The sequence below is a fragment of the Delphinus delphis genome, chromosome 11 (genome assembly GCF_949987515.2).
Source record: "Delphinus delphis chromosome 11, mDelDel1.2, whole genome shotgun sequence".
Lineage (NCBI taxonomy): Eukaryota > Metazoa > Chordata > Mammalia > Artiodactyla > Delphinidae > Delphinus > Delphinus delphis.
In genome coordinates, this window is record NC_082693.1 from 81,562,015 (window position 1) to 81,588,759 (window position 26,745).

The following is a 26,745-nucleotide window of genomic DNA, read 5'->3' on the forward strand; positions in this document are numbered from 1 at the left end:
ACTGTGTGTGCTAGGCACTCAGTGTTTTTTTAAATGAATGAATTTCAGTCACAATGTAAAGGAGGAATTTGAGGCCCAGGGAGCTTAGGTGATGAGATACAGGCTACACAGCTAGGAGGAAAGGGTTGGACTTGAATATTAACTTTTCTGTAAGCCTATAAAATACACAGCAGACATAGAAAAAAATCACACCAATATTTCTGAGGGACATACATATGCACACACACACACACACACACACACACACACACATACATACATCCCACACTATTTTGTTTTCTTACCAGTGGATTCTCTAGAGCCTTTTATAAACAATTTTAAGTGATTTACAAAAAGGCAAAAAAAACCCCCAACCAGATGTGGTAAACAGTTGTAGCTCACTCTGCACAATAAATATGTATTTGGTAAAGTAAATGGTATTTCCAGTACACTTGTGTAGGGTAGTAATTAAAGGAATCATACGGTGAATTTTTTGGTAAAGTCAATAGTTATGCATCATTTGTCTGTTTGGTAATTCTTGAGTTTTATCTGTCCATATGTATAAGCAGACTTCTAATATGTTTTTAAGGGTTTAATGAAAACATTTTCTTTTCCTTTTTAAATTTGTCCTTCCTTTCTTGCCAGTGAGATGTTTTCCCAGGCTTTGTGGATTGTGGATTCCAGGGGAGGATTTTACCAGGACCTGGAGATCCTAGACCAGTAGCATTGCCACCACCTGGGAGTCTATTAGAAATGCAGTTGTCAGTTATATATCAATAAAATGGAAAAAAATGCAGAATTCCAGGCCCACCCCAGAGATAGTAAATCAAGCTCTTCACTTTAACAAGATACCCAAGTTTTTGCAGTCTCAAATTTTCCGTATTTTTCCAAACATTTCTTGCTCAACCAATCAGTTATTGTGTTAAAATCTCCCCCTCTGATGATGGATTTGTCAGTTTCTCCTTGTAGCTCTATTAATTTTTGCTTCATGTATTTTGAGGTTATTTTATCTCAAATAACTCAGATGTAACATTTTTTAATATCTTCCTGAAGAATCAGACCTGAACCTTTTATCATTATTTATTGACTGTCTTTATCCTTAATAATTGCTTTTTGTCTTAAAGCCTTTTTCATCTAAAACTAACATAGCTACTCTAGCTTTATTTTGATTAATACTTGCTATATCTTTTACTTTCAACATTTCTGTGTCCTTATGTTTTAAGTGTTTCTCTTATAAATAGCATTTAGTTGATTTTCTTTTTGCTTTCTAAATCCATCTCACAATCTCTTAAATAACAAATTTAGACCATTTACATGTATTGTTACTACTAGTGTAATTGAACTTAATTCTACCATTTTACTTCAGATTTTCTCTTTGTCTTGTTTTTTTCCTATGCTTTCTCATTTATTTCTCTTATCTAAGTAGAATTTTTTTGTTAAATTTCTTCTCCTGTTCTTCCCCACCATCTGCCTCCCACCCCCTTCAGCACAGCAAACTGGTTTGGAAATATAGTTTATTTCTGTTATTTTAATAATTACCCTTCTACTTATGGTTAAATCTTACCTAACAAATTCTACACATATTCATTACATTTTGTTTCACTAACTCTAAATTTAATATGTTAACCTCTCCCCTGAATAATACTTTAATTTTGAGCACCCAGCTCATGGCTTTGTATACTATGACTATTTTGCATTTTAGTTATATTTCTTTTAAAAAATTTCCCAAATTAGATATTATAATTATCATTTTATATTGACAATTTTTGTTTAGTTTTGCCTACATATCTACCAGAATTCTGCATTCGGTGGGAAAATGAAAATAGGCATGGTACCTGCTTTTTTTGCTGTGGTTAAGATGAAAGGTTGAATGTTGAAATGGGCCTGATTATTTGGTTATAAGACCATACTGTTTATAAGTGTACCCAAAATAATTTGAGACAAAGAAAATTGGGTTAATTTTGTCACATGTTTCTGTTTAAGTGGGGCTCTGAAAACAGAATCCCCGAGATGATGTCTATCTCATTCCCTGCAGAACCTCATCAAATAAATGACTGTCAAAGATGTAGCACCAGATACAACAGGAATCCACCTAACACAGCTTATGATGTTAATCTGTCCTCCTCTGTCTTTGCCTTTGTTCTCAAATATTGGTCTAGTGTAAGACAAACCTAGGTTTTAATTCCAGCTTTGTGACGTCCCTGAAGTGTGACTCTGGGCAAGTTCCCTGATTTTGTGAGCCTCTAGTTCCTCCTCTGGATAGTGGGATAATCACACCTACCTTAAAAGAGTTGTTTTGGAGCACAAATGAAATAATGATGTAAACGAAATAATGAATATTTAGCATAGTGCCTGGCAAGTAGTAAGTACTCAATGACTATTGTTGTATGAATCCACCACCATCTCATTGTTTTAGACATTTTTTGCAGAATTTGCATTCCTAATTTGTCCTACTGTGATTTCTGCCCCCTTTGCTTCTTTAAAAAAGCTATTGTCCATACAGACAGGTGGGCAAGACAAATTTATAATTTAACAAATAGTTATAAAATGAATACTGTGTTACCACCACCTAGGTCAAGGATAGAACATTCCCAGCACCATAGAACCTACCCCCACTCCCTGTACTTCTTCACAATTTCAAACCGCTTTCTTCCTCACCAGATGTAATCACCATGCTGACTTTTGTGCTAATTATTTTGTTACTTTTCTTTACTGTTTTACCATTTATATATGCATCTATAAACAATACAATTTAGTTTTGTTGTTGAAATTTTCATAAATATAATCATATACCATTTGGGTGTTGCTTCTTTCATTAAACATTATGTTTATGAGATCCATTGATAGTATTTTGTGTAGCGTTGCTTCATTCTTTTCCTTTGCTATATGGTATTCTATTTTATGGGTACCTTTGTTCTTTTTAAGTATAAAATAAAAATAATAGCTAACACTAATTGGACACTTTCTATGTACTACTTTATAAAGTAAGTGCCTTTATTATTTGCATTATACATACAAGGAAACAGAGCCCCGTAGAGATGAAGTATTGTGCCCAAGGGTTGGAACCAGGTATCTAATCTGGATACTGACTCCAGAACCCACAAAGTTTATTAACCTCATTCATAGTCTCAAGTTCTTCCACTAGGTACCTGATTTTGTTTTTTTAACTACAGTTGGTTCCTAAAAGATTAAATGGATAGTCAAGCCCTCCCACAAAAATCTAACATTTTTGTTTTAATTCTTATATAGGAAAACACCTTCCTTTACAGAGTCACTTGGTACCAAAACTGCCACAGGTTTTTGTACTTCTGCTCTTTGAGTCTTTTCAAAATATTGCCACCCAAACTATGCCCTAGTTTTACCATTCAGATTCAAGTCAAATTTCAGTAGTTTTTCCTGTTCAAATGTACGCACAGCCTCTTCCCAAGCATTCATTCCTAACTCAAGCATTCTGCTTCTTTATTGATTACTGATTTCTCAATGTGCTTTTCTTCTTCATTCCTTTTCTCTCCATTCAGAAGCATTTCTGTGGCTATTGAATCTCTCCCTTCACCCTCCTCCCCCCTTTGATGCCATTGACATTGTCCCTGGGAGGTCTCCTCCCTTCCAAAATCTTTTAAGGACAGATCATTAGTGAAGGGTTTAAAAAAAAATTAGGAATGACAAGTTTAGAGTAGTTTGATATGTTTTAGGTCTGGGTTTTGTTGATTCAGCTGATTCCACAAATATATATGGAATGACTTGCTAACATTTTGTGAAGCTGACTTATTTTTATTAGCCATGCCTCATCCTCTTCCACCTCCCAACCCCTAGCCCAGAAAAAGTGAGATAAGCATTATTGTCACCATTTTCAGATGGAAAGACCAATACTAAAGGAAGTCAACAGCTTGACCGAGTTCAAGGAGTTCATGTGCAGCAAAGCTGGGCTTCAAACCCTAGGTGTGCTGACTCTAAGCCCTGTGCTCCTTCTTTTTGATCACGGCAACCTCTACTGAAGTTATAACTACTAGGAAGGGGAAATGGTCCTTTGTTATCCTTTCTTTAATTTCATGCATTCCTTTGTTCTTTCAACCAACGAACATATATTGAGGGTTCACCTTATGCCAGGCAAAACACTAAGCTCTGGAGATAACAAACTGAAAAACGTGTGGACCTGCCCTTGACAAGCACGTGGTTTGGGATACCCAGAAAACGAGTGCAATCTCGCATGCACAGTGCTGTTGGAGGTGTGTCTACTGTTCCCGGAAGCCCCCTAGAGAGGGGGGATGGTCTGGGAATATTTCTTAGAGGAGAAGTTGGCCACGTGCCCTTGCTCGAATTAATTTTCCCCACAATAAAAATAGTCTTAAAATATTTTGTTACCTCCCTGTTTGTGGACCTACAGTGGCCTTGATGTGGCCTCTGAAGGGCTCCCTCTACTTCCCCGCCCTCTGGCTCACTACCTGCGTTTGTCAATACTTTCTAGCTGCTTTCAAACCACAAGCATATCCGGACACCCCGGCGGATGACTCCCATTTCCTGCCCTCTCTGTCCAGGTACCTGCTGTTCTTTCCTCCTAGAATGTTCATCTGCAAAGCCATCTTCTCTAAAAATCCGCATTGCTCTCTCAATAAAATATGACTCAGTACGTTTCTAGAAACGCTTTCTCTTTGACTACGTTTGACATTCTTGATTATTTCTTTCCCTCGGACTTCTGATTTTCATCATTATAGATCAGAGTTTCAAAGTTTTCCTGGTATCCCATAACATGTAATATTCAAATATTTCCTTCAGGTCAGTTTCACAGCCATTCTTATAGTAACTCTGTGTAAACTGTAGCATTTTATATTAAACAATATGTATTTATTTTGATATTTTAAATCACGTATGCCCTGCCTTCTTCATAAACAATTTGAAGCAGTTCTGATCTCGATTTGAGCTCTGTTCTGCCACATGCTGTCGTGTGACCTCGGGCAAGGTGCTCGGCTGCCTGGAGCCTCAGCTTTTCCACCAGAGACGTGGGGTGACGCTCGCCCTATTTCACGCCGTGCATGAGACGATGTGGCTGAAAATGGTAGGGTGCCGTGTGAATGGGAGGTTTTGGTGTCTTTGCCCCTCTGTTGGGAACATGGTCTGCTCACGGTAGTGAGGACCGCAGTTCAGCTGGCTGCTGAACAGAAAAGCCTTGCAGGGAATTGCCCCCACTTCTCTGTCTCCACGGCTGCTCCTCCCATGGTTTGGCCACCACCATCTCTCATCAGGATGACCGCAGTGGCCTCATAAAGGAGTCTTTCTGCCTCTCCTTTCATCCTCCTCCTGACTGTTCTCCTTGCTGCCTCAAAGTGATCTTTCTGAAATGAAAATGGGATCCTGCTCTCTTGGCAACATCCAAACTTGTTCACGTGGTTTATAAGACCCCTCGTAGTCCAGCGGCTGTGCACCTCCCTTGTACTGTGTTCAGCTGCTAACTCGGGAAGCAGAGGCTTCCGAGTCTCCAGACAAGATGATAGCACTCTGCCTGGATCCTTCCCCTCAATTCACCCCCCTTTTGCCTAGTTCACTTCCCCCAGGAAGCCTTACCTGATACCCTCTAGTCTGGGTCAGGTGTTTTCTCACCTTCCCCTGTAACCCTCCCCCAGCACCCTCCCCCCATTATAAAAAAGTGACACCAAACTGAAATTGCCTGTGTGACAGTCTGGGTTGTTTGTTGAAATGTTTCAATGCACCTAGCATTCCCTAAATGTCAATGAATGAACCAATGAATAAGCATGAGATACTCAGACACAGACAGCTGGTTTATTTACCAGCAGTCATATACTTTGTGGTCATGGTGTTTACCAGGATGTAATTAACCTTCTCCTCTTTTGTTTTCTTAAACAGACAAAGATATAAGCAGTGGGAGTTACAACCTTTCCTCCGCAACGACGGGCAGCTACTACAGTTGTGTCAGCCAGATCACCATAGGTGAGCAACTGTGCCAGTTTTTAATGAAACCTATTGTTGCCTATAAAGGTTGGGGGTGCAGGGCTATGGAAGGAGTGAGTAGAAAGGGTAAGCGCATCAAATTTATTTTCAGAGTCAGGGTAAATACTTGTGGACTCACCTTGTTGGGGTGCCCTCTTGTGGATCCTTATTGCTTTTGCATAGAGATGGATGGAGGAAATGTGATCCAGAGAGATTAACAAAACAAAACAAAACACAGGTTTGCCAATTTTTCTTCATTTGCTTTCTCTTTCATTTGTGTATCACCTATATTATTATGTACTTAATATTAAAACTGACTCTTGAAGATTTATTTTCTTTTATTTAAAAAAATTTATATCACAACTGCAAATAGAAAATGTACATTTCCCATGAGTATAAGTTAATGCATACATGCATAAAATAACAAATCAGTGTTCCTGAATGCTAGCTATGCTTTGGGGGAGTCTGTGTATGCCAGCTGTCCTGTCCCCTGACTTCACAGAAATAAAATTCCATGTCATAGCCCATGGCCTTCTCAGAAACTTGAAGTCTGCAGTTTGGGGTGTGTGGTTCTCTATCCCTTCCCCCCTGGATGAGGAACCCCCCTATGGAGACGGTAGGATCCTGGCAGAATATACTGTGTTCACCTAGCACTCTCCCAGCCGCCTTCCTGCTCACCTTTAAACATGTTTTGTTTTGGTCGAAAAGGGAAGAGTGACCATGATTATTTTTCTGTCTGCCGAATCTTTCCTCTCCTTTTCGCTTCCTTTCAAACTTTTCTTGATTTAAGAATCTTGGCTATGACTTAGAAACCAAAGAATAATGGTGATACTTGCAGCTAACATTTATTTTGCACTTATCATTTGTCAGCTGCTCTTGGCCCTCGACATACATCATTTTACTTAATTGGGACTCTATGAGGAAGGTACTGTCATTTCCCCATCTTACAGACGAGGAAACTTGCTGTTTGCCTCACAGCCAGAAATGGATGTGCCTAGGATTCCAATCCAGGAATGACACAAGCTCATGCTTTGAAACACAGTGTCATGGTTTCTCAGACTCCAGCAATGTGAACCCCTGTAAAAAGAAGTAATAATTATGAGCCTCTAAAATGGATTTAAATTATTTTTATTATAAGGATACCTAAGTATGTTCCAACATAAAATGTAACTAACTATAGACACCTTATTTTCCAAATAGCCATAAAAATCAAATCAAATTTGTAAATGAAATTTAAAACACTGAGAAGAGAAACAACCACAAATTCACCACATTAATTTAAGGTGATGGGCTTTGTTATTCTGCTGAAATGCAGTCACTGCTTGTAATGCAACGCGGTCCTGGCTGCAGCAGTGAAGGTTCTTTGCACTGAGCTCAGTATTTACAGTATTTATGGTAACTCTGCTGTGCCACCACCTCTCTCTGTTCAACCCACTCTGAAATCTCTGTTAATGCTCCCTCAGGTGAGATTATTGGATCTTTGTTTGTTTGCACCTTTGTTTGCACCTTGACATTCCCCTCTCTCTCCTCTTCTCATTAAGTGTATCAACTGGGGGCAACTTGATGGAAACACAAAAGCAAACTCAGGCACTAAAATTAAGTGGCAAAATTTGGTCCATGGTATGCACATATTCATTTTTAAATGATTAAATTGACTTTTAAATGAAAAATGAAAACAACTTAAAAATCCCTGTGGAGAGTTCATGGACCCTGGTTTGAAAACACTAAATAACCTAAAATGACATTCCTAAAGACATTAGTTAAGTAGTGGGAGGTCGTTTAGAGTTCAGAGAAGGAGGGTGACAGGATGAATGCATGTATGAAAGGTTATTTGGGTGGTGAACAGGATGGATTTCATGTGCAAGAATCTGGTGTTATGACAGAGTAAGTGGCTCTGACTGTGGTCTTGACATGAGACAGTAATGAACGTGGGAAGTGGGATAGAGAGGCAGGTCTGGAGGGAGAGGCATGGAAGAGTCAGGAGGACTAGTCATTGCCTGGATGTGCCTCAGATAGTGTGCCCTGAGACTTTGAGTCAGGTTGACAGGGAGTCTGAGCTGTTCATTGAAATACAGAGGTCAGGAAGAGGACTGCATGGCTCTAGGGTCCCAGTGTGTTGGGTTTGAGGTCCCAGTGAGACCCCCCACCTCAGAATGACCCACAGGAAGTTGGAAATGTGGAGAGAATGGGCAGGAGATGAAGATATTGGCATTCTCTTCACAGAGAGTTCAGTTGAATCTCTGGAAGAGGATGAAATTATAAGAGTGGGCATCAGTATATTGAGTGTGTAGAGGGTCAAAGACCAATCTTTGGGGGAAGCACAATTAGGATAGAAATAACGGCAGTGGTAGGAAAACCTAGCAAGTACATTTCTTGAAATGCCCAGAGAATTTCTAGAAGGGGAGACTGAGGAGGGTTAAAGTTAAAAGGCTGCCCTGGTGACATCCCATGTCAGTGGATGGTGGGAGGGGAGCCAGCTTACAAGGCTCTGAATAAGGAGTGATGAGCTGTGAGTAGAGACCTCTATTAAGACACTTGTCAGTGAAAGTGGAGGGGTAAACAGTGAGGACCATATGGGAGCTTTCTGTGCCAGGTGCTGTTCTAGTTGTTTTTCCTGTATTTACTCATTTAAGATGAGTAAATGCCACCAGAAAACTACTAGAGCTAATCAATGAATTTGGTAAAGTAGCAGGATACAAAATTAATGCACAGAAATCTCTTGCGTTCCTATACACTGATGATGAAAAATCTGAAAGAGGAATTAAGGAAGCACTCCCATTTACCACTGCAACAAAAAGAATAAAATACCTAGGAATAAAACTACCTAAGGAGACAAAGTATGCAGAAAACTCTAAGACACTGATGAAAGAAATTAAAGATGATACAAACAGATGGAGAGATATACCATGTTCTTGGACTGGAAGAATGAACATTGTGAAAATGACTATACTACCCAAAGCAATCTACAGATTCAATGCAATCCCTATCAAACTACCAATGGCATTTTTCACAGAACTAGAACAAAAAATTTCACAATTTGTATGGAAACACAAAAGACCCCGAATAGCCAAAGCAATCTTGAGAAAGAAAAACGGAGCTGGAGGAAGGAGGCTCCTGGACTTCGGAGTATACTACAAAGCTACAGTAATCAAGACAGTATGGTACTGGCACAAAAACAGAAATATAGATCAATGGGACAGGATAGAAAGCCCAGAGACAAACCCACGCACATATGGTCAACTCTATGACAAAGGAGGCAAGAATATACAATGGAGAAAAGACAGCCTCTTCAATAAGTGGTGCTGGGAAAACTGGACAGCTACATGTAAAAGAATGAAATTAGAACACTTCCTAACACCATACACAAAAATAAACTCAAAATGGATTAAAGACCTAAATGAAAGGTGAGACACTATAGAACTCTTAGAGGAAAACATAGGCAGAACACTCTATGACATAAATCACAGCAAGATCCTTTTTGACCCATCTCCTAGAGAAATGGAAATAAAAACAAAAATAAACAAAAGGGACTTAATGAAATTTAAAAGCTTTTCCACAGCTAAGGAAAACATAAACAAGACAAAAAGACAACCCTCTGAATGGGAGAAAATATTTGCCAGTGAAGCAACTGACAAAGGATTAATGTCCAAAATTTACAAGCAGCTCATGCAGCTCAACATCAAAAAGCAAACAACCCAATCCAAAAATGAGCAGAAGACCTAAATAGACATTTCTCCAAAGAAGATGTATAGATTGCCAACAAACACATGAAAGAATGCTCAACATCACTAATCATTAGAAAAATGCAAATCAAAACTACAATGAGGTATCACCTCACACCAGTCAAAATGGCCATCATCAAAAAATCTAGAAACAATAAATGCTGGAGAGGGTGTGGAGAAAAGGGAACCCTCTTGCACTGTTGGTGGGGATGTAAGTTGATACAGCCACTATGGAGAAGAGTATGGAGGTTCCTTAAAAAACTAAAACTAGAACTACCATATGACCCAGGAATCCCACTACTGGGCATATACCCTGAGAAAACCGTAATTCAAAAAGAGTCATGTACCACAATGCTCACTGCAGCACTATTTACGATAGCCAGGACATGGAAGCAACCTAAGTGTCCATCGACAGAGGAATGGATAAAGAAGATGTGGCACATATATACAATGGAATATTACTCAGTCATAAAAATAAATGAAATTGAGTTATTTATAGTGAGGTGGATGGACCTAGAGTCTGTCATACAAAGTGAAGTAAGTTAGAAAGAGAAAAACAAATTCTGTATGGAAATCTAAAAAAAAAAAAAAAAAGTGGTTCTGAAGAACCTAGGGGCAGGATAGGAATAAAGACGCAGTTGTAGAGAATGGACTTGAGGACACGGGGAGGGGGAAGGGTAAGCTGAGATGAAGTGAGAGAGTAGCATGGACATATATACAATGTAAAATAGATAGCTAGTGGGAAGCAGCCGCATAGCACACAGAGATCAGCTCAGTGCTTTGTGACCACGTAGAGGGGTGGGATAGGGAGGGTGGGAGAGAGGGAGACGCAAGAGGGAGGAGATATGGGGATGTATATATATGTATAGCTGATTCACTTTTTTATAAAGCAGAAACTAACACACCATTGTAAAGCAATTATACTCCAATAAAGATGTTAAAAAACAAACAAACAAGAAACCAGGAAAAGGCAGACAACAAATTTCCCCCTGGAGACTTCAGAGAGAACACGGCCCTGCTGAAATCTTGATTTCAGACTTCCAGCCTCCAAAACCGTGAGAGGAGAAATTTCTGTTTTTTTTTTAAGCCACCCAGTTTGTGATCCTTTGTTACAGCAGCCCTAGGAAACTCATATAACAGGTTCTTACTGACCTATGAAGTCACCTCTGAAGGGGCAGTGGGTATGTCACACCGTTTTCTCAGAAGGTGATGGGACAGCTGATAGGCCCTTGAATGTTGCTTCTGTTTCAACAAACTCAAACTGGCTGAAACCATAAGGAAGGTTATTATTTCATGTAATAGGAAGGCCTGTTGGGAGGACAGGTTGAGTAGGCTGCTGATGATGTTGTGAAAGACCTCCTCCCCTTTGCCTTCCTGGGAAAATCTATCTTTTTGATGGCAGCCCCAAGGCTGCCGTGGTTCCAGGAATTTCACTCAGGCACAACGGTGATCAGAGAGAAAGGAGCTTTGGTGCCTCCCTCAGGTGTTCACTTGAGGAGCTGAAACTTTCCCCTGAAGCACCTCAGAGACTTCTGTCTCATTGCATGGGATTTGGTCACATGACCACCCTTCAGCAAATCACTGACAAGGGAGGTAAGATGGTGTTCTTTACACCCATCATGGCCCATGTGGAGGTCAGGGAGTGTGAGGTCTGTCTGCCCTGAGTCACAAGCTGCGTGGGAGTGGGATGAATTCCCAAACAAAATGTGACTCTGTTGGGAGGAAGGGGTGTGGGTGGAGGATGGATTCAGCACAGTCATCAGGCAGTGTCCACTGCCCACAGTCTGTCCAGTACAAAGCACTTAAAAAATATTTATAGTAAAAGCAGCAAATAATTAACAACTTTATACTCAAAGTACTGGAGGGAGGACATCTCTGAGTCATCTAGCAATTCTTTTTTAAAAGCTCTTTTTGTTTTCTTTCATCTCCTGAACTTCCGTCCTTCTCTTACAGGATAGTCATCTCACACAGAAGTGTCTCATTTGTGAGGGAATTCCATTTAAGAGAACAGCACACTTCTGGACTTCCTGTTAATGTAGTTCCTTATAGGAACCTATGTCCTGACCGAAGAATTGCCAAAAGAATTGTCAAAAAATCCAATCAACAGAAAAAGTGACACGTTCTGAAATTTTTCTACCGATCCATGAGACCCTTGGAAAACTCCTTATTTTCTTCTTTTTTTTTTTTTTTTTTTTTTCTGGCCGCACGGCATGGCATGTGGGATCTTAGTTCCCCGACCAGGGATGGAACCCGCGCCTTCCCCGACCAGGGACCGAACCCGCGCCCCCTGCATTGGAAGCGTGGAGTCTCAACCACTGGACCACCAGGGAAGTCCTGAAAACTCCTTATTTTCTGATAGTAAACTCCTATTTTTTCATGTATGAAAGATTTAAGAACTTTAAAGTTGATTAACATCATTTTTTTTCTCAAGACAGCCTATAATTTTGAGTGTTCCTTACATGTCTCTGTTTAGGATTTGGGGGCTAGTGGGTGATAGTGTTGGCATGCAACTCAGAGAAAGCTGAGACCCCTGCTTCTACCCCACCCCCGACCTGGGGACAGGATGGTGGGTGAGGGAGAGTGAGTAGGCTGCCAATGTGACATTCCTGTTACTTGCCTCTTGGGCACCTGGACACTAGCTGTTCCCTTGGATGGTTGGATAACCACCCACCCCAAATACTTTGACCTCATTGTTGGTTTTAAATTTAGGCTGGTCCATTTCTATTCCATCAAAATTATGCAGATCTTATCATAGCTCATTTGTATCAGTGACATGAATTAATAGATCTGCTAATGAACTCCATTTCTGGATTAAATGATGTGGTAATTTCCTAAAGTAAAAAAAAAAAGGGGGTGGCTTCTTAGCACTGTGAACAATATTTTTTCAAAATTAAGTATATGTTATAAATTAGCTATCATTTTATGAAAGAAATGGTAAAACCTGAAATTATGGAGAGTCCAGAGTTCCTTGGAACTTTTAACGCTTTCACGGTGTGTGATATATATTATACACCCTTCTCTGTATAATGACTCCCAAGGAGCTTGGGAATATAGAAAGAGAAGAGGCATTTAAGCAAGTTTCCGAATGAAACAACAAGGCGAGGGAAAACACGGTCCTCTAATTATCTTCTTGTAAAAGGATTCTCTGGTGTGAGTAGGAGGTAATACGTTTCACATTTTTAATAAAAACATAATGGACCATCAACTCAAATCGTGCCTCCTAGAATTTCATTTCTATGCCCCAGTACACTCTTAGGAGCTACGGGAGATCCAAGAGTATTGATCACAAAATAAACACACTAGCATCAGAGGTTTAGTCCAACAAACAGGATCGGGGGGCAGCCTTGGCGTCAGTAGCTTCAGTTCAGCCTCCACTGCAGCTGTGGCTCCATTGCAGTTCTGAACATTAATTTGTGTTCTCTGTGATTATCTTCGGAGGCTCCGTAGCCCTTACCGGAGAAAGAATCACTCACCTCACTGTATTCCACTTACCTTTTAGGAAGGTGACTGACCAAGAAGAGTACAAGCAGTCCAGTCAGCATGTTCTCAAGGGTGTCAGCATTTCCCTTTCCTTGTGCATTCTGGTCCATTGAGATCCCTCTATAAAAAATTGTTCAGAAAGGAATAAATAACCTACGAGCGATGTGAGGGGGAAACAGACCCCGATTCCATCTCCTAGAATCCTTCTTGTTGCCTGTGTTCTCAGTGCGAGGCAGGGGACCAGAGCACCCATGTTGTCTTTGATGAGCCTGGGCTCGAATCTGTTATTTCTTTTTGTTTTTTTTGCGGTACGCGGGCCACTCACTGCCGTGGCCTCTCCCACGGCAGAGCACAGGCTCTGGATGCACAGGCTCAGCGGCCATGGCTCATGGGCCCAGCCGCTCTGCGGCATGTGGGATCTTCCTGAACCGGGGCACGAACCCGTGTCCCCTGCATCGGCAGGCGGACCCTCAACCACTGCGCCACCAGGGAAGCCCCTTGAATCTGTTATTTCTGTGTAGTTATTGACTTTGCAGGAGTAATAATGTCCCTTAGCCTTGGTTTCCTCATCTGTCAAATGGGAATATTAGTACCTTCCTGACAGGGTTATTGTGAGGTTAAATGAGGTGGTCCTGATAGATCCCTTAGCACATTGCCAATAAGCATTAGACATATTGTAACTTTTAGTGGCTTTATCATTTTATGACGATGAAGTAGATTGTTCATTGCTGGGCAGCAGGCGTGGTTTCAATGTGCATGAGTTCCAGATTTACAGCTCTGGTCCTATGTCTCCTAATCCTCATTTCGTTGTTTTTTTCAGTCTACTGCCAGACATTTCCGCATAGATATTTCCACTAAAGCTCCACCTCCTCGTGTCTAAAAAAACACACTCAACTTTCTTCAGCCCTTGCCAGGCCAGTCCTTCTGATGGCCCCAGTGAGGATGAGGAAATGCACCATTCTGTTTGCCATAAGTCTTCTCTGACATCTTGCCAGCAAAAAACAAAGCTACCTGGTGGCCCCAAACTCCTTTCTTTCCACGTCATTGTTGTGTATCTCTCTGGACCTCTTTTCCTTTCTTGCTGCCAACATTTAAAGTTGGTCCCTTAATAACGTTTGCCTGGCCTCTACTTCACAGCCTCTTGTGTCACCTCCTTGCCGCTGGTCTAGGAAGAATTCGGTGAGCAGTGGGTATCTATTGAATGCCAGGGGCAAGAGCTGAATAGAGAAATTCTGGGAGGGAGTTTTAAAGATGACTAAGACACCCTCTGACCTTGAGGGATACTCAGCTCATGAGAGAGACACATAGAGAGAAGGAACACTTGGCTTGAAGTGTGGGCAGGGACTGTCTGACACGTATCCATGTTCAAGTGGTTTCCCGCATGGTGTGGGAGGGCTGCCCCCGACAACATCGGCCAGTCTGCAGGATCCACGCGTGCCTCCTCCCTTGTTGTCCCTTTTGGGCTTTCTTGGTACCTCAACACCCCGTCCCCAATTTGGACTTTCTCCCCGCACACCTCCAGCCCCTGCACACCAACACCTTTTACTGGGCCTCCCTTTACTGTGGTTAAGACAGCTTGGGGGAGTCAGAGGAATCTCCCCAGGAGGGGTCACCACCAGAGGAAGGAGGCCCAGATTCTGCCTTTTGCTGCCGTCCATTTGATTATGCCAGTCTCCACTTCACAAACTTTTAGGGATATTGCTTTGCCTAGCAAGTAAAATCTAATTTTCTTACCTTGGCATTTAAGACCCTCAGCTGTCTTGTATCAACCTACCTTTCCATTCTTGTTTTTTTCTGACTACCCTTACATTATATGTCTGAATTCTGTACCTCGGTTGCAAATACAAAGGCCTGCAGAGATCAGGCATGTAAGACAAGTAAGTGAAGCAGGCTGAGAGTAAGGTATTAGGGAATGGTGGGGACTGCGGCAGACAGGAATTCCTTTACTCCGCTTTAAAAGAGTGGCTCTGTGGTTGCTTCAGCTGACAGTTGCCACATGGGAATGGGTCCAGTGTTGCTTGATCTTTAGGAGAAGATCAAGAGATTTTTAAAGAGAGGACAGAAAGCTGGATTTTTGTTGAGAATGCTCTAGACTTTTATTGTTGTCAATTTTAATTTGAACTTCAAATTAAAAAAAATGTGGGCTAACAAAACACATCTACAGAACAGATCTGTCCCTCTGATGGTTTTAGGTGGCAACCCTTGCCTAGAAGGCCAAGTTCATGCCATCTTTTCTACGACCTAGTTCCTCCACCTAGAAAGGGCTTTGTCCCCTGAAATCCTGGGGAATGTTTTTGTCCCACTCTAAACTACTTCTTTCATCTTGCTTTGTACTGTCGTTAGTTGGAAAAAGGGAAAGAACATAGATTTTGGAGCCAGACAGATCTGGGCTTAAATTCTGCCTCTGGCACTTAACGGCTGCTTGACCTAGGGCAAGTTGAGGTCCAATTTCCTGTAAAACGGAAAGAGTAATTGTATCCTTGTACAGTTGCAGTAAGGATTACAATCACTTATGCAAAGTACCTAGAACATAATAGACTTTCCGTTATCTTTTTCATTATGATCACAAGTCTTATCTCCTTTATTGGACTCTGAGCTCCTTAAGGGCAAAGACTGGGCACCTAGAACATAGTATGTGCTTAATAAACATAGGTTGACTAGTGAACAAGATTCATCCAGCGTGACAGTTCCCACCTATTTATCGGTAACATGCATCCTTATCTCAAGTGGTGTTTGATTTGACGCGCAGCTAAGACTTTGGGGGAAATACAGAAAGAAATACGGTATAAGGCTTTGATTGCTGATCTGACCTTATGTGTTTGTCTTGCCAGGTTATGACGTTGCTGGACCTGTTGCAGTTGGGCTCACCCACTGGAAAAATCCATATGCACAAGGCAGACCCACCCTCCCGTCAGATCTGCCTCTCTTCGTCTCCAAAGATGCAGGCATCCCGGTATATCACCAATCCCTCACTCGCAAGACTGAGCTGGCCACGCCTCTGTCTTGCCCAGCTTCACTGTCCATCACTCCAGTGCCTTCTTACAGCAGCAGCAGCCAGGAAACCCTGAGCCAAGACACAACAGGTAACAGTGCTATAGCTTCCCGTTGGAGATTCAGGACTCCATGTGTTTAAAAGTTCCTTCATGCATTTGCCTGCTGAATGGATTGCGTCTGCATTTCTGCTTATGTGATGCTATGGACCCCAACAATTCACCCATGTTCACTGGCCTTTAATAGCTTGGCTGTATCAGAAGGAAGGTTAGATGTGTTTAGAAATATTTGACCTAAGCGTTAGTTCTATTTGGTAAGATGTCGTCTGGAAATCAACTCTGAATCAGAATTCCAAGTTTTGTCATAGGACTTTTTGTTTAATTTTTATCCTCTATTTAGTGACAAGGCATTGATCTTGGATTACAGTCTTATATTCAAAAAAGTCATTTTTGAATACTTACCTCAGTTACTGGCAACACATGCTGCTCCACAAATTCGATCTGTGTCGTGGGTCTTCGAACCACTGCCCATGGGCCGAATCTTGGCTGCCACATGTTTTTGTTCAGCCCAAGAACTAAAAATAGTTTTTACTTTAAATGGTTGGTGTTTTAGTCAGTTCAGGCTGCTATAACAAAAGACCACAGACCAGGTAGTTCATAAAAAACAGAAATTTATTTCTTACAGTTCTGGAGGCTGGAGGCTTGAGATCGGGGTGCCAACATAGTTGGGCGAGGGTCCTTTTTTGGGTTGCAGACTTCTCTGTATCCTCACGTGACAGAAAGGGAAAGGGGCCTCTGTGGGGTCTTTTTTATAAGAACGCTAATCCCAGTCATGAGGGTTCCACTTTCATGACCTAAGCACCTCCCAGGGGCCCCGCCTCCTAATACCATCACATTAGCCATTAGGATTTCAAACGTATGAATTTTGGAGGGACACAAACATTGAGACCATATAGTTGGAAAAAATGAAAAGGATAAGAATATTTTGAGACACGTGAAATTCACATTTCAATGTTCATATATAAAGTTTTATGGGACACAACCTCTTATGTATTGTGTATGGTTGCTTTCGGGTGACAAAGGCAGAGCTGAGTAATTGTGACAGAGACAGTACGGCCTGCAAAGCCTAAAATATTTATTATCTGGCCCTTTGCAGAAAATGTTTGCTGACCACTGATCTATGTGATCTTTGGGGCTCATAACTTAATCAGGGCAAGAAAAATGTTTACAACATCTTGTCTTAAAATTTGTCACTTCCATTACACATTGAATTGTGGAAAGCTTTACTCATGCAAGGATGGCCACTTCATTGTTTTTATTTCTAAAGTCTGAGTTGGAGGTTTAAGTTATGCAAAATCTATCCTGCCCCTTTTTTTGGTTTTTCTACAGATAGAGTGCTTAGAGGTGAAGGTTTAGTTGGAGTAATGCAATGTGTAATTCCCGTTCTGGAGATAAATTTTTGAATGTTGACCTTCCACATTCACAATGACACTCAACAAGTCACAGATGCTGCCGCCTTGCAGAAGTTCCAGATTATCAAGAGCAATCTCTAAAGCAGCAGATTGCAGACTCGCTCAACGTTCAGAATCCCCACAGAACTGGTTAGAAATGAAGATTCCTGGGCTCTACCCCAGGGGATGCTGTGAGCACAGAGTGAGCTTCAGCATCTGCATTCTGCAGGCTGCTCCCTCCGAGCTTCCTCCACACACACCTCGGGGGACACCCTCGGAAGTGTCTTTGGTTAAGTGGTTGGATGATATTGCCGAGCGTTGGGGGATATTTGCATACCATTGGCTCTGCCGTGGCAAAACTGAGTATCTTTCTGATTGTCCTGATTGAATGTCAGTTGGAGAGTAGAAAGATCATGATCTGAAGTTCAAACATTTTCCGTATTTAAGTTTGAAATCTCCTGGGTTTTGATGTTATCATGATTGAAAACTGACTCTGCTTGCTTTAAAAAGTTCAGTAAAATCCGAAATTAAGAAAGAAAGTCCTGCCTTTGGCCGGGGGTAGCTGCGAGGTTATGGCATTTCATGGTAAAGAGGACTGTGAAACGGCAGCTGCCGGAATAACATTTTATCACATTTCCCTCTGAGTTGGCTTTTTCTTTCTGTTTCCATAGCGCGTCACACTCGGAAGCAATCTGATTTTTGGAGGAGGTTTCTATTTTTAACTTGTACGTTTTCAAAAACAAATTAAAAGCCCGTATTTCTCTTCTATCCTAGGAACTTTCCATTAGCAATAAAATATTTAATTTTTCCAAAGAACTGGTTTTTAATCATAATAATTTGTATACTTACAAAATAAGTCTGACACTTAAGGATATATTAAACAAGCATGGGGTATTTTAAAATAGAAAATTATAGATGCTGGTGTAGCTTCTGTAAGACTCAATTATGATTATAGGTTAATTATTGCATTTATTTGATTTCTTATAGCAGTTTATTGATTTTAATAGTGTTTTTTGTATGACAGCTTCCAGTTTCCTATTTTTTAATAGAGTTAATTTATTTTTTATATATATATATATGTATATATATGTTGCTAGTTTGAAGAAAACTCTGAGGTAAGTCAGTTTAACTATAGCAGAATGTCCTACAAATTCCAGACTTTGCTAGACATCCCTTCATATTTCTAATCTGTCTTTCTTCTGCATAAACTTCAGGTCTGATGTAGAGGAGCTTAAAATTTGTAGGCACAAAATCACCATACAATTATTTATTGATTGGTGGAGTTTTCTCATGTTTAAGAATTCTCCAAACATATTTAAAAATCATTTTTCCATTTATAATCTCTACAACTCTACAATTCTAGAAGCAACTGAAAAAACACTGAGTGACTAGACCTTTTGAAATTCTCACTTTATTGAGCTGTTTTCACTCTTGCCACTACCTTATTCCATCATTCCTTCCCTTCATCATGTGACTAATTTCATCGTGTGTAGAAGTTTCTTCTTGGGTTGGACTTGACTTAATCCTGTTTGCTACCTTGTGCAGTTAACAACCTGTGAAACTGCATGGTGGCCCTGGACGCAATGCTCCTTCTTGGTGGCAGAGAATGTTTTAATCAGTAAATTAATTGTAGCAGGTTAAGTTGGAAAAACAGTGTCTGGCTTGTTTTATCCCTCCATTCATCCATTTCTCCATCCGTTCATCTATCCATCCATCCAATACATACTAAATTTCCACTGTGTGTCGTGTACTGCAGTAAACCCTTGGGATAGAAAATTGAGTAAAGCATCACCCCATATAAGAAGCTCAAAGTCTGCAGGAGGAGAAAGATATGTAAATCAAGTATTTTAATTCAGTGTTATAAGTCCTAAGATAGAATTTTTCACATTAGGTGATCACACACACATTTTTGTTATTAAATTATTTAATTAATATGCTATTAAAATACTACTAATAAAGTGTTAAAATGTGATATAAAATATAACATTAAAATATGTAAGTAAAAACACATTGAGTGCAAAAGATATTATTAACTTATTTCTTCAATTAAAAGAAGATGAATTTGAGAGAACCATAGGAGGAACGTTTGGAAACCGTCTCCATCTCAGATATTCTGAGTAGGTTTGATACTCAATTTTTGCTAACCAAGCTTTACAACTTGCATCATCACTACCACACAACTTACATTTTTGGTCACTTTATACCACCAACTGATTCTCAGCCACTCTCTTCCATTGTTTTTGGTTCCCAGCTGTGTGCTGATGACTCCAAAGTGATATTTCCATGTCTTATTTCTCTGACAAACTTTAAAGATATATTTACAACTACCTACCAGAACTTTCAGCCTGGATATATCCCAGACATGTCAAAACTTATGTGTCCCAAATGGAACTTTCTTTTTGGTAGTGCTCAAAGCTGAATTTCTTTTCCCCCCCCCCATCTTTTTTTTTGTTTCTATAAATTTATTTGTTTATTTATGGCTGCATTGGGTCTTCGCTGCTGCGCGCGGGTTTTCTCTAGTTGCAGCGAGCAGGGGCTACTCTTCGTTGTGGTGTGCAGGCTTCTCATTGTGGTGGCTTCTCTTGTTGCGGAGCACGGGCTCTAGGCACGTGGGCTTCAGTAGTTGTGGCTCACAGGCTCTAGAGCGCGCTCAGTAGCTGTGGCACATGGGCTTCGTTGCTCCACAGCATGTGGGATCTTCCTGGACCAGGGCTTGAACCCATGTCCCCTGCATTGGCAGGTGGATTCTTAACCACTGTGCCACCAGGGAAGTCCCAAAGCTGAATTTCTCACTCTGTTTAATGGTGCCACAGCCCATCCAGACTCCCAAGCCAAAAACTGGGTGTCCTCAAGCTTTAACCCTCTGCTGGCCATCAGCCTCCACAGCCAGCTGGCTAACATGTTCATTGCCTACGTTAGAGATAGCTCTAATTCGGAGCATCCTCTCCATCCCCATGGCACCATCTCAGCTCAAGCTCTCATCGTCTCTACCGGACTAGAGCAGCCTCCCCACATCTTAATTCTTCCATGTCCTCAGGGTTAGTTTGCCAAATTCATCTCTTTCTCTCTTTTCCACTCTTCCTCCCTCCCTGCCTTCCTCCCTGACTTGAAAAATCTCTGTTGTTTCCCCATTGTCAGTAGAAGAAAGCCTGAACACTTTATACGTGGTACATGAGGACCTTCCTAAGTAGCGTTAACTGACTCTAGCATCTCTCATCACTCTCTGCAGATGCAGCCACACAGTAGCTACACCTAATGCTTTACAGTTCCCTAAAGATCCATGATTTTTCACCTGTGCCAACTGCTTGGATGCTCTTCCTTACATTCTTATTCTAGAAAATTTATTGAAGACACTGAGCTAAGAGTTGACCTCCTCTGTGAATTCTTTCCCTTTCCCCCTCAGCATATTTAGTCATTCTTTCTGTTTCTATTGGGAATTCCTATTGACATCTTGAATTCTGCTCTTATTTGACTGTAATATAATTTTATTTTTGTATTTCTTTTTATGGCTAGCCTACTAGATGGAAAGTTCTTGAGCTGAGAATTAATATCATAATCATGTATTTGTTTGGTCAGTGTAGAGCCCAGCATATAGGAAGTATGTTGTCTAGGACCATTTAAACTGCAGATTAGACACTGTTAAAGAGAGAATTAGGCCTGGAAGATAGATATGAAGAAATTCAAATGCAGTATAGAGAGATAGAAGATAGCAAAACAAGAAGGGGGAGGTTGAAATATAGAAGACAGAATGAGAAAGTCCAGCATACTTTTAATAGAAATCCTGTCTGGATTAAGAGAATAGAAAGAATGGAGAGAGATAGAATATTTTTAAAAACACAGCTGCTGAGAATTTCCCAGAATTGTTGAGAGACACAAATCTTTTGAGTCAAGAAACAATGAATGCCAAGAGGAATAAGTAAAATTAAATCCACATATAAACATATTTTGGTGAGTCAGCAAAAAACAAAGAGAAAAATCTTAGGAATCTGAGGGAAAAAACAGATTTCCCGCAAATAATAAACAATTGAACTGAGGATAGATGTTCCAATAGTAATTATAGAGGCCAAGAGACAGTGCATCGATATCTTCAAAGTGCTGAAGGAAATAATGGTCAATTCAGAATTCTGAAGCCAGCCAAATGATCATTGAAGAGGGAGATCATCATAAGAACTTTTTTTGGAAAAGACTGGGAAAGTGTACCCAATGTACACCTACTGTGAGAATGACTGAAAAGCCTATTTTAGCAAAGAAGGAACTTGAACCTAGAAGAAAGGCTAAGATGATAGAAATAATAAGAGGAAGAAATACATTCTTAATTTAAAAAGGTCCTTCTAGAAGAATGGTTTTCAGCCAGGGACGATGTTACTTCATGGGTACATTTGGCAATGTCTGGAGGTATTTTTGGTTGTCACAGCTGGGCAGGAGGTATTACAAGCGTGTAGAGACCGGGAATGCCGCTAACCATCCTGCAATGCATGTGACATGATCCCATGTTCATCATTAATTCTTAACACTGCTTCCTCCCTTTGAGTTTCTCTTCCTATGTGTTGTACCTTGCCCTTGCAATGGGCCCCCACCTGTATGGCATTTCCAGGGCTCTGCTCTCTCTGCTCTGTCTGGGGCTATCCTTGATAAAGTATGTCTTTCACGCTTTTGATTTTCCCTTTTCTATGTTTCTTTGTGTCCTTTAACTCTTCTTAAATTGTATCTCATGATGCACCTAAGCCTTTTCTCTTGTTGTTCACTTATACCAATTTCTCAACCTTGATACTATTGACATTTTGGGCTGAGTAATTCTTTGCTATGGGGGGCTATCCTGTGCATTGTAGATGTTTAGCAGCATCTCTGGTTGCTACCCACTGGTTGCCAGTTGTGACAACCAGAAATATCTCCAGACATTGCCGAATGTCCTCTGGGTAGGGGCAAAATTGCCCCCAGTTGAGAACCACTGACTTATACTAATTAAGTCCAGTTCTGTTCTCTGGACTTCTGCTTAGTGGGAATAATCTGATAATCTAATCATTGAGGTAGGGTACGTAGATTATAATGACTTTTACCCTATATTTAACAAGAGCCTTTTGCAATCTGTGCCCTAATCAAAAACATGGAGGGAATTCCTTTCCAAAGAGGGAGGTTTTCCCCCCGAGAATTCAGTTAACACCTTTGATACTTGTCCATCAGCCCCCCATATACAGTCCTCTGAAATTATGTCATAAATCAGAGCTCCTCCATTTGTGTCCAAGAAGACCAGTGACAATTTCCCTGCGTCTACATACACAGAAATAAGCTAAAACTCATCACTCTTTTCTTGTGCCTTCCTTCCCCTGTCTCCTGTGTCTCACAAGCTTCACACAGTGGTCTCTTGATAGAGCTGGGTTTTAGAAAAAGATCCTAAATGAATTCCATACATCTCGTATGGATTTTAAAGATGATCCTCATTTGTGAAAGGGAAAGGAGATGTGAAATGACTATTCTTTGTTCCTGATCAATGATCATTTCCCAAGAGCCTGTCTTGTCGTTGGGATGGAAGATGTTCACTTACCTTTCCTAGTGACCTCGTAGGGCATATCAGTGCTTCTGCATGTGCAAACTTTGAAAACTGCTAAATGCCTGAGGTGTAGAGTACCTGGGAAGTGATACCCACTTAGTAGCACGAATTCAATTTCTTTCAACAAATCGTGACCAGATATATTCAGAGTGGATGCCAAAGGAAATAGGGGGGAATTAAATTTCAGAGCTAGGGTGCCACAAAAAGTGACCCTGCAAGTTGAGCTACTGATATGACCAGGAGATGAGAGTAGTTTGACCCAGCCAGGAGACAGGCATGCTCCCTTTTAGAGATGCCCAGAGATACTCATGGACCTGCCCCACTCGCAGGGGCACGCCCAGCCAGGCTAAAGCCAAAATTTCTGCTTCAGTGATAGCTCAGCTGAATTCACGGTGCAGAGTAATGGAAAGGACAGCTACCCTCTACAAAAAAACAGAACAGTATAAATGAGACACAGTTGCTAAACCATTATATATACAGTGGGTTTCTTGTAGACAACATAGAGTTAGATCTTGTGCTTTTATCCACTCTTATGATCTGTCTTTTAATTGATATAGTTAAACCATTCACATTTAAAGTGCCTATTGATATAGTTGGGTGAATATCTACCATGTTTGTAACTGCTTTCTATTCATTGCATTTGTTTGCTGTTTCTTTTTTCTTCCCTCTTTCTCTGCCTTCTCTAGTTTTCATTGAACATTTTTCATGATTTTTAAAATGGAATGGGTACCTACCCACTTATCTCTCTGCCTTTAAAATTTTTCCTTTTGTCAAAATGTCCCTGAAGGGGTATTTCAACTTTAATTGTACGTGGTGGAATAAGTTTCCTGGTAAAGTTTATATGGAATGTGGGTATCATGGTTAACCTACTAATGTTAGGAAGTAATAATATGTGAAATCACTTGTCCTGGTTTTCTGGAAGGTGATTTATGGTTTTCTAGAATCCTGGCTGGGTAGAAGATGTCACCCAGTAGAAGGGCAGGCATTTGAGTAGAGGTTGTTCAGGTGAGGAATTGGTGTTCCAAACATCGGGACAGTGTGTGGAGACTGATGCTAGAGCAGCTGGGGGTTGTGTCCTTCACATTCAAGGTCGAGCACTGAATGCCTTATACATAGAGATATTGTTACATGGGGTGGTTGGGTTCTCTGGGACTATTACTCTGGTATTCAACTTTTTTGGCATTCCATAAATTAAATAGCATTTGTGAGGGGGCCCAGAATCTTAACCACCATATATATACCACTTCTCTGACAAAAGCTGAGGTTAGTTGGGGACCACCTGCACTTTAAGAACTGAGAGGATCATTGGAAATGTTTATTTGACAAGAGAATTGGCTAAGAGAAATAAATCACTGTGCTTTCTTCAAGTTTCCTAATTTCCCCTTCTTCTCAAATTTGGCTATATCGTTCTTTTCAGAATTCAAGATCATGTCCTGTCATTTAATTTCTGATTCTAGCACAATCCTGTTAATCTCTTTTCCAAGTGTGGTGGTTATTTAGTTTTAGAAGACTGAAAGCATCAGTGAATCAGGGAATGATTAATGGCACATGAGGACAAAGTCAATTAGATGATGCAGCTGTGAAGTTGCTTGAGGATTTCTGATATAAGAAACTGAAAAACTTGATTTAAAGCTGTATTAAATCTGATTTGCAAACGATAATATATTTTAGAATCAAAAGGCATTAAAGAGCTCCAATAAAGTCATCCATTCATCCAGTCATCCAGATTCTTGTTAGGTGAAGTGTGGTCCTCTAGAGATAAGAGGGCTTGAACTGGGATTAAGCAATATAATCCAAAAGGGGCACATCTGAGGGATATTTTGGAGATAGTTTCAGTACATCTTGGTGATTAATAGATGTGGTATGTTGAGTGAGTGGATATTCCACGTGTTTCCAGTTAAGTTAAAATATAGTACTGAAGCTTTGTTGTGTAGGCCAGTTTTCTCTAGCTTTAATGTGAATACAAATCACTTGGAGATCTTGTTAAACTGCAGATTCTCATTTAGCGGGTGGGTGTTGGGGGTGACATTCTGCTTTTCTAACAAGCTCCCATGTGATCGTTGTGGAACTTGGAATTTAGTACGAGATGCAGATAACAATATTACACCAAAAAATGTATGGTTACCAACAGGCAGGTGCTGTGAAGGAAAGGGTTCTTCTTAAAGATCCTTGGAAATATTGTTTTTTATCAAAACATGTCTCTGAGTTCCCAAAACAGCGCTCCATAAAGACATTTGCTTTACCACCAGCTGTAAGTGGGAAGTTTGCTTATACTGTGTTAGGGGAAAATGATTGACCTGTGTGGTATAAGTGTTCTAACTTTCTCATAGACATGGTTTAGATACAAAAAACCCAGCAACCATAGTACTGCTTGAGGGAGGAATTAGTTAGCTTGGTTTGGGTTTCCTGGGAGATAGATTCTGAGCCAGAGATGAGCAGGTAAGAAGTTTATCAGGGAGAGCCCTTGGGATCAATGTGTGAGTGTATTTGTGTGTGTGGGCGGGGAGGGGAGGTAAGGGGGAAGGAAGCAGGATTGGGCAGAGAGAGGATTTGCACTGTGATGATATACACAGGCTTCAACCCAACGCATAGGGAGATCTGGAGCTGGGACGGCCTTCAGAATTGTCCCACAATGGGGCTTTTGTACCGTCCCATCACTGCCTGGATGCAATCTGCTACAGGGAATGTGTGACCTTGAGAAATTCTCTTGGAGGGCAAGGGCCAAAAGACAGAGACTCAGCTGAGAGCCATCAGCACCAATACTTATAGCAGCTGGGGAGGTGAGACGGCGCATACAGCCTTTGCTACATCAGCTGATTGAAATGAAGGGATTAAGAAGTTATAAATGGGAAAGGCAAGTTGGCTGCGCAGTGGAGTCCTCAAGCCACGGGTATGGTAAGTCCGTAGATCTCTGCGGGAATGGGGAGGCGATGACCGGTAACTTGTTTGTTAAACTGAGTCCTGAGTTGAAGTAGCTTAGGATTTTTGAGATGTGGTTCATCAGAGTTCATCCAGTGGGTTTGTGGACACCAGCTGCCTTGTAAATTATTTTGAAAGCCAGGAACACATAGAGCAGAGGTCCCCAGCCCCCAGGCCGCACAGCAGGAGGAGAGTGGCTGGTGAGTGAGCGAAGCTTCATCTGCTCCCCGTCGGTCCCCATCGCTCCCCCCTCCCCCGTGGAGACATTGTCTTCCACGAAACTGGTCCCTGGTGCCAAAAAGGTTGGGGACCGCTGACATAGAGGATCAGGGCTTTGAATTCTATGGGGAAAGAGGTCGTGCATCTGGGCAGATTTTCTCAGCACCCAGTTTCAGGTTCAGCTTGTATTTCTCGCCAGCAAAGGGGCACCTAAAGGATTGGGTAACACCCTTCTGATGACTGTGTTCCTGGTTAGGAGGGTGGGAATTTGGAAGCTTTGTACAGCCACTGTCTTTTCAGCAAAATAAGGATACAACTGGTTTATGGTTGTAACCAGAGAATGGGCAAGTTCCCTCCAGTTTTCTCATCCGACGTCGTGTGATTCATGTTCATTTATTCAGCGGCTGTTCCCAGAGTGGCTAGCATGGGCCAAGCACTGTATTAGGACATAGGCTGGGCTCCTTTCTTGTTGGAATGACAGTGGAGCGGGCTAG